This window comes from Peromyscus californicus, unplaced genomic scaffold (genome assembly GCF_007827085.1).
Source record: "Peromyscus californicus insignis strain IS unplaced genomic scaffold, ASM782708v3 Scaffold_22__1_contigs__length_63687245, whole genome shotgun sequence".
Taxonomy (NCBI): Eukaryota; Metazoa; Chordata; class Mammalia; order Rodentia; family Cricetidae; genus Peromyscus; species Peromyscus californicus.
This window is the reverse complement of record NW_026294525.1, coordinates 3,147,781-3,154,065: the sequence shown is the minus strand read 5'-3', so window position 1 is coordinate 3,154,065 and position 6,285 is coordinate 3,147,781.

Below are 6,285 nucleotides of genomic sequence, written 5' to 3'. Positions count from 1 at the left end.
TTGCCGCCTGCAAGGCACATGCTTCCAACTCTGTCAGACCTGAGTTTTCAGACAAGTTATGTTGAATAGTGTGGCCGTCGACCATTCTTTCAAATACACATGTTGCCTAAACAGATATCCACCTGTCCACAGTGTCCCACTTACAGAAGGCTGCCTACTATTCCCTCTGCTCTTCATCCTCGGAATTTGGGGTTATAGTTTAGGAGAAAGGTATATTTTATACAGTAAACACATTTGGGGCCACGGCTGGCTAGCTCCAGGGTTGGGGGGTAGGGATAGGAGGTTTCCAGCCTAAAGGCTGGTGCTGCTTGGGGACTTGAGGTGGGCTCCTTTGCCTGGCAGAGGATGCTGGGGTCTCTAGGTCTCATGCATTTATCCCTCAGCTGTAGACATGAGGGACTCAGTTTGGGCCCCAGTCCGAGACACAGTCATTTGTGGGCCCTGATGTTGCTTTTAGAAAAATTCCTTCTGTGTCACACATTCAGGTTCCTCCTGATGACTAGTCTTAGGCAGGGAGCTGGGGAGGTATCCTCTGGAGCATGGGTATGCTTAGCAGGTCTACCAGGTATACTGACTGGCATCAGCTCTGCTGGGCAGACTTCTGCTCATGTGTTGTGACGATGTCCCTAAGCCTTCCTCCAGGGAGAGAAGATGTCTTTAGGGGAAAGCAGTTCAGGATCACTGAAAGCAGCTTAGCCTCCCAGAAGAGCCTGAAGCCCTTGGCAGAGATGCAAGAGGCTAGTGGCAAGAGACACACACCACTGGGGGTTATAATCATGTTGGTCTTTAGCCAATCACCCTCATGAAAGTCCTCTGGGTTCTCTGCTTTCTCTCCCCAGCCTGGGTAAGCACATTCTGCTGTTTACTTTCCAAGCACATCCCACACCCCCAGCACGCACTTGGCCTCTCATTACATCACACACAATTTAATTATGTACTTGTCTTCCCCCCCTTGTTCAGCACCGAGAGCCTCACAGCTGGGAGATGTTCTGCAGTGCCAACCCCATCTCTTGAGTATGGTGTTCACCTTATCGCTCATTGTACACTGGTGTGCACTCACCACTGTGGGGGCCCACCCCAGCAGCAGGCAGAAACACTCTACATCAAGGGACTTAATCCTGGGCCACTATAAATTGTGCCATTAGATTGTTTGGCCATTTTTACCTCTTAAAATAATCCCACCTATGATCTCAGGTGATCTGTCCAAGTAAAACCTGACAAGCAGGTATGGTAGTGCATGCCTAGCACCCCAGCTCTTTGGAAGCAGATGCAAGAAGATTGTAAGTTCAGAAGTCAGCCTGAACAACAGTGTGAGACCCTGCATCGAGGGAGGGAGGGAGGGAGAGAGAGAGAGAGAGAGAGAGAGAGAGAGAGAGAGACAGAGAGAGAGACAGAGAGAGAGAGACAGAGACACAGAGAGACAGAGACACAGAGAGACAGAGAGACAGACACAGAGAGAGACAGAGATGAGAGAGAGACAGAGACAGAGAGGGGAAAAAAGAAAATGTATTCCATGCCATTAGCATCCAAAGTCTGAAGCCCTGGCTGGGGACTGAGGGTCTTCTCTGTGGCACAGACTGAAAGAGGTAAGACAGCAAAGAGTGGGGCTGGGGATTTAGCTCAGTGGTAGAGCGCTTGCCTAGCAAGTGCAAGGCCCTGGGTTCGATCCTCAGCTCCGGGGGTGGGGGTGTGGGGAGACAGCAATGAGTTCACACTTCAGGATGGCTACTCCTCCCCCCCTGGGTTTGGCTAGTCCCTCATTATATCATCTGCCAAGCTTGCTGCTGTCCTGCTGCCCTGCTGCTCCTGCCCTGTTGCTATGGGGACCTTACATTCCTAGCCAAAGGTTCCAGGGCAGAGCCCAGCCTGGGAAGGGACCTGTGAAAGCTTCAGGATGTAGAAAGGAACACTTCCCCCAAAACAAAGGAGGTGAGAGAGCCTTGCCAACATGTGGATTTCACTTCCTGGTTGGACTCAGGCTGGCATGAAGGACGTCTGATGTCACAGCCTTGGAACTTTCTGTTTCTGAGCAGTATGCACCCAGGAGTGTCAACAACGCTCTACATTATGATGTTTTCTATCCCACTACACTCTATTTAAGCTTCCCTTTAGCATGCCATCTTTTCTTGGGCTGTTTTCCTAGAGATGGATTCTTGCGACAGTTATCTTTGAACTTTAGCACCAGTCTTATCAAATGTACCAACATGTATTTCCCCACCACCTGGGCATCCATCATTGAGTTACACATGTCCTGGTTGGGTTTTTGTTTTTGTTTTTCAACTGGACAAAACACTGGTAAGAGGAGCTTCACTTGAGAAAATGCCCCCATCAGGCTGGCCTGTAGGCAAGTCTGTAGGAATCCTCTCGATTAATGATTGATGGAGGAGGGCCTGGCCCACTGAGTTGGTGCCACCCCTGGGCAGATGGACCTGATGGTGTAGTTAGGCTGATGAGTCTGTGGAGAGCAAGCAGGTAAGCAGCACTCCTCTCCAGGGTGTGCTTCAGTTCTTATAATCAGGTCCTACCTTGACTTCCCTTCATGATGGACTAAAACTGCAAGCCAAAATGAACCCTTTCCTCTCCAAGCTGCTTTTGGTTGCTGTGGGATAATGCTCTTGTACACTGGTTTGATAAAACACTGATTGGCCAGTAGCCAGGCAGGAAGCGCAGGCGGAGTGAGCAGTGGAGAAGAATGCTGGGAAGAGGAAGAGCAGAGTCAGGAGTTGCCAGCCAGACACAGAGGAAGCAAGATGTGAAGGCAGAACTGTGAAAAGGTACCAAGCCACATGGCTAAACATAAGTAAGAATTATGAGTTAATTTAGGGGTAAGAGTTAGTAGTAAGCCTGAGCTAATGGCCGAGCAGTTATAAGCCTCTGAGTGATTATTTTGTAAGTGGCTGCAGGACTGTGGGGCCGGGCAGGACTAGAGAAAACTTCCCACTACATTTGGTCATAGAATTTATTACAGGAATAGAAACCTAACTAGAACCACATATAGTAATGGACACATAATTTCCACACACCAGCATTAACCATATTACATATAATTTTATATATGCAATAACGGTAGCTATTGACTTATAGTAGGGCCTGGCATTTTGATCTTGGTGGTGTTTTCCTTTCAACTGCAGTCCTTTCTGGGAAGACCTTCTCACTGACAAGATTCCTCAGCGTGGGCTGCCTGCCCCCTCTCCAACACGTCAAGGGAATCAGTGGTCTGTGGCTCCAAGGTCACAGCCTGAAGTGAGGTCTTTGCCAGAGCATTGTTCTGTCCAGTGGGCGAGTGTTGGCTGAAGTTCCTGTCAGGCACACTGAGGGTGAGGCCTGTGTGGACACTCAGACTTCTTCCAGCACAGAGACAATATCTTCTGCTTATAAATATATACATCTAGGAGCTGCCTAGTAGCTTAGGTCCTGTGCCCATGTCCTGTGGCTCCAAACAACCCCATCTGTGAGGAACTTGTTCACTCCTGGAACAATGAAGAGGCATTTTAGAGTGGGTATTCACCAGCCTGTGGTGGATACAACAGGAATCTGCCCTTGAGGAGCAGAATCACTCCTCGGGATGCTGAAGTCTATATGTCTACGAGAAATACCTGGTCAAGGGAAGTGCACCCACTGTTGGTGGCTGGCTGCCTGGCCCCTCATGTGGCAGTCCTCTCCACCATCTCCAGCAATCTCCACTGTCTCTCAGCACCCCCACTGTCCAAGCACCTCATGTCCCAGCACCCCCCCCAGCACCCCACTGTCCCAGTGATGGGGGAATGTCTTTCTGTACATGCAAATATATGTTGCTCTGATTGGTTGATAAATAAAGCTGTTTGGCCTATGCCTAGGCAGCTTAGAGGCAGGCAGGAAATTCAAAGGGAGAGACAGGAAGAAGGCTGGGAGAGACACCAGCAAGCCGCCCAAGGAGCACATGTAATGGGATGCAGGTAAAGCCACAGAACATGGAGCGATACATAGGTTGATAGTTATGGGCTAATTTAAGATATAAGAGCTAGCTAGCAAAAATCTTGAGCCATGGCCATGCAGTTATAATTAATATAAGCCTCTGTGTGTTTACTTGGGGGATGCGAGTGGGAGAGATCTGTCCTGATCATCGGCAGGCTGGGACACAGGAAATCTTCCAGCTACATCCCAGCACCCCACTGTCTCAGCACCCCACTGTCCCAGCACCCCACTGTCTCAGCACCCACTGTCTCAGCACCCCACTGTCCCAGCACCCCCACTGTCCCAGCATCCCCACTGTCCCAGCACCCCCACTGTCCCAGCACCCCTGTCCCAGCACCCCACTGTCTCAGCACCCCACTGTCCCAGCACCCCCACTGTCCCAGCACCCCCACTGTCCCAGCACCCCCACTGTCCCAGCACCCCTGTCCCAGCACCCCACTGTCTCAGCACCCCTGTCCCAGCACCCCACTGTCCCAGAACCCCACTGTCCCAGCACCCCACTGTCCCAGCACCCCACTGTCCCAGCACCCCACTGTCTCAGCACCCCACTGCCTCAGCACCCCACTGTCTCAGCACCCCACTGTCCCAGCACCCCACTGTCTCAGCACCCCACTGTCCCAGCACCCCCACTGTCCCAGCACCCCCACTGTCCCAGCACCCCCACTGTCCCAGCACCCCACTGTCTCAGCACCCCTGTCCCAGCACCCCACTGTCTCAGCACCCCACTGCCTCAGCACCCCACTGTCCCAGCACCCCACTGTCTCAGCACCCCACTGTCCCAGCACCCCACTGTCTCAGCACCCCACTGCCTCAGCACCCCACTGTCTCAGCACCCCACTGTCCCAGCACCCCACTGTCTCAGCACCCCACTGTCCCAGCACCCCCACTGTCCCAGCACCCCCACTGTCCTAGCACCCCCACTGTCCCAGCACCCCCACTGTCCCAGCACCCCACTGTCTCAGCACCCCTGTCCCAGCACCCCACTGTCCCAGCACCCCACTGTCCCAGCACCCACTGTCCCAGCACCCCACTGTCTCAACACCCCACTGTCCCAGCACCCCACTGTCTCAGCACCCCTGTCCCAGCACCCCACTGTCCCAGCACCCCACTGTCCCAGCACCCCACTGTCTCAGCACCCCACTGCCTCAGCACCCCACTGTCTCAGCACCCCACTGTCTCAGCACCCCACTGTCTCAGCACCTCGACGGCAGGGGTTGATGTTCTCAAGTCATCTGAGCACATGCTTAGATAAGACATGTTGCAGTCATCGGCTTGGAGAGGCTGTTCCTCATCAGGAACACAGTATGCTTGCCTTTTCTTCCAGCTCCAGCTCCCAGGGAACAGTTCACTCCTAGGAATATCTATGTGTCTTCTAGGAATATTGGTGTTCAGGTAAACCGAACATTTTCCTAATCAGATGGTGTCTGGCTCCAGGAGTAGTCAGTTAGCGATTCCCACAGGGGTAGGGAAGCCAGGGGGTCAGCTGCTGCTGCTGTGTCTTTTCTTGGACCATGTGTCTGAAATCACCTCCTGTTTCTACTCAGGACCAGAGAGAATTTCCAGATGACACCGTGAAAGAGACAAGATAATTTGTTCTGGACAAAAGAAATAATGAAGTAGATTTAATTACTTCTTAGAATGCTGCCTCGGGTTTTGACTTGCCTTACTATATCATGTCTTCTTTTTCTACTTCCCAGTTGAACTCTTTGAAAGAAATCTTTTATAAATGTTTTCTATAAAATCTGTGCATCACTAGGTCTTAGGAACAAAGGGATAATCAGTATGTGAAAGACTGTGCATGCACGCAGGAGGACTGACTGTCTTCAACAACCAGCACTCTCTGTACTAGGACACTTAGTTGATGGCGTTGTTGGTTATCGGTTTTGAGGCTTATGGAGTGTGATGTTGCTTTTGAAAACTTGAGACTCTGTTCTGCAGCTCTTGTGACTGACGGCCACATGTGCTAGGGCTGGTAGCCCCTGGGAGAGTCCCTGAGACCATAGTCCTCCAGTCCTCCTCTTGTGGGAGCTGTTGGCTTTGGGAGGAGACGGAGTCCAGGTGAAGAGATGGGGTCATCGAGAGAACCTTCTAGAGTGGGGTCCACATCAGTGGTACTGAGTCCATGCTGGGAAGAGGAGGAACACAGAGAGGGGAAGGTTGAGGTAGGAAAGGATGTAAGCACTTAGAGAAGGTGGGAATTGCTCTGAAGAGTGACAGGGAAATGGAAGTCAGCAATGGAGGCGGGACCAGCTCGGAGCAGACAGGAAGGACGAAGCACAAGGGTATCTAGGCCGTGCCTGCTGCTTGTTCTCCAGACGCCCTCCTTGTGTC